This window comes from Syngnathus floridae, unplaced genomic scaffold (genome assembly GCF_059516105.1).
Source record: "Syngnathus floridae isolate MCC-2025c unplaced genomic scaffold, RoL_Sflo_1.0 HiC_scaffold_266, whole genome shotgun sequence".
NCBI classification, from domain to species: Eukaryota; Metazoa; Chordata; class Actinopteri; order Syngnathiformes; family Syngnathidae; genus Syngnathus; species Syngnathus floridae.
Genome location: NW_028284236.1, coordinates 10,001 through 12,784, shown reverse-complemented (window position 1 = coordinate 12,784; position 2,784 = coordinate 10,001).

Here is a 2,784-nt window from a genome sequence, read left to right as displayed (position 1 = left end):
CACTGAGCTTCCACAGCACCTCCAGCCGGTTCCCCCAGTACTTTCCTCCTCACTCTTTAAGCCGAACGAGGCTTCCAGAGCCCCGGCTAAGCGTTTTACGCGGCCCGCTGGACTGCCAGAGCACCCCCAGCCGGCCCTCACAATGCTTTCCTCCTAACTCTTGACGCCCGAGGAGGCTTCCAGAGCCCCGGCTAAACGTTTTACGCGGTCCGCTGAACTTCCAGAGCACCTCCAGCCGGTTCCCCGGCTGCTTTCCTCCTCACTTTCTAAGCCGAACGAGGCTTCCAGAGCCCCGGCTAAACGTTTTACGCGGCCCGCTGAGCTTCCACAGCACCTCCAGCCGGTTCCACGGGTGCTTTCCTCCTCACTCTTGACGCCCGAGGAGACTTCCAGCACCCCGGCTAAGCGTTTTACGCGGCCCGCTGAGCTTCCAGAGCACTTCCAGCCGGTTCTCCGGGTGCTTCACTCCTCACTCTTTAAGCCGAACGAGGCTTCCAGAGCCTCGGCTAAGCGTTTTACGCGGCCCGCTGGACTTCCAGAGCACCTCCAGCCGGTTCTCATGATGCATTCCTCCTCACTTTCTAAGCCGAACGAGGCTTCCAGAGCCCCGGCTAAGCGTTTTACGCGGCCCGCTGAGCTTCCAGAGCACCTCCAGCCGGTTCCCCGGGTGCATTCCTCCTAACTTTCTAAGCCGAACGAGGCTTCCAGAGCCCCGGCTAAACGTTTTACGCGGCACGCTGAGCTTCCAGAGCACCTCCAGCCGGTTCCCCGGGTGCATTCCTCCTCACTTTCGAAGCCGAACGAGGCTTCCAGAGCCCCGGCTAAGCGTTTTACGCGGCCCGCTGAACTTCCACAGCACCTCCAGCCGGTTCTCCGGGTGCTCCCATCCTCACTGTTTAAGCCGAACGAGGCTTCCAGAGCCCCGGCTAAGCGTTTTACGCGGCCCGCCGAGCTTCCACCGCACCTCCAGCCGGTTCTCATGTTGCATTCCTCCTCACTCTTGACGCCCGAAGAGGCTTCCAGAGCCCCGGCTAAGCGTTTTACGCAGCCCGCTGAGCTTCCACAGCACCTCCAGCCGGTTCCCCGGGTGCTTTCCTCCTCACTGTTTAAGCCGAACGAGGCTTCCAGAGCCCCGGCTAAGCGTTTTACGCGGCCCGCCGAGCTTCCACCGCACCTCCAGCCGGTTCCCCGAGTGCTTTCCACCTCACTTTCTAAGCCGAACGAGGCTCCCAGCACCCCGGCTAAGCGTTCTCCGCGTCCGGGTGATCTTCCCGGAGCTTGTAACGGGGAAATGCCTCCCTCCAGCGGACACGGAGAGAAATTACACCGCCTCTCGCACAGAGGCGGGTAAACGGCGGGAGTAACTATGACTCTCTTAAGGTAGCCTGACTTGACATCTCTTTAACGGTTCGTGGATAAATACATGATATATACAACTTATGCTCGCATTTACAGCCAAATAATACAAAATGAGCATTCGGTTATAAACATGGTATTCATAATGTTTATAGGTGATGTTAATATTTATATGTTTAATGTTTATAGGTGATGTTAATATTTATATATTTAATGTTTATAGGTGATGTTAATATTTATATATTTATTTTGTACATCATGTTACAGTTATACGACACTCGCTATTGGATCATGATGTGATCATGTCGGCGGGAGTCGGCCCGGGCTCCGGGTGAAGAGGCCGAATTCTCGCCACTCGCGGCCGACCGGGGAACCAGCAGAGGCGGACGCATCGCGGCGCGAGAGCCCTTGGCACTTAGAAAAAAATTGGCAAAAGTCGCTCCGGGCTCCAGGTGAAGAGGCCGAATTCTCGCCACTCGCGGCCGACCGGGGAACCAGCAGAGGCGGACGCATCGCGGCGCGAGAGCCCTTGGCACTTAGAAAAAATTTGGCAAAAGTCGCTCCGCGCTCCAGGTGAAGAGGCCGAATTCTCGCCACTCGCGGCCGACCGGGGAACCAGCGAAGGCGGGTAAGCTTTCTATGGAGCCCCGCCGGCTGGTCCGCGGGCCGAACGGGGTCCCGTCACCTACCGACAGCGGACGCCGACCCACGCCCGGCAGGAACCACCGAGAGGCGGACACGCTCTCCGACGAGCCCCGCCGGCCGGTCCGCGGCGGGAAATGCGCCCTCTGGCGGACACGCCGTTGTAAATGAATGGGCTTTGGCACTTAGTGCATTTTCGCAAAAGTTGAACCGCGCTCCGGGCGAAGAGGCCGAATTCTCGCCACTCGTGGCCGACCAGGGAACCAGCGAAGGCGGGTAAGCTCTCAAGAGAGCCCCGCCGGCTGGTCCGCGGGCCAATTATGGTCCCGCGAGTTACCGGTCGCGGCCCGGAATTCTGGCCGACTTGGGAACCAGCGAAGGCGGATAGGAAGTCGAGCGGGTCCCGCCGGCTGGTCCGCGGCGGGAAATGCGCCCTCTGGCGGACACGCCGTTGTAAATGAATGGGCTTTGGCACTTAGTGCATTTTCGCAAAAGTTGAGCCGCGCTCCGGGCGAAGAGGCCGAATTCCCGCTACTCGTGGCCGACCAGGGAACCAGCGAAGGCGGATAAGCTTTCTAGGGAGCCCCGCCGGCTGGTCCGCGGGCCGAACGTGGTCCCGTAAAGTACCGACAGCGGACGGCGACCCACGCCCGGCAGGAACCACCGAGAGGCGGACACGCTCTCCGACGAGCCCCGCCGGCCGGTCCGCGGCGGGAAACGCGCCCTCTGGCGGACACGCCGTTGTAAATGAATGGGCTTTGGCACTTAGTGCATTTTCGCTGAAGT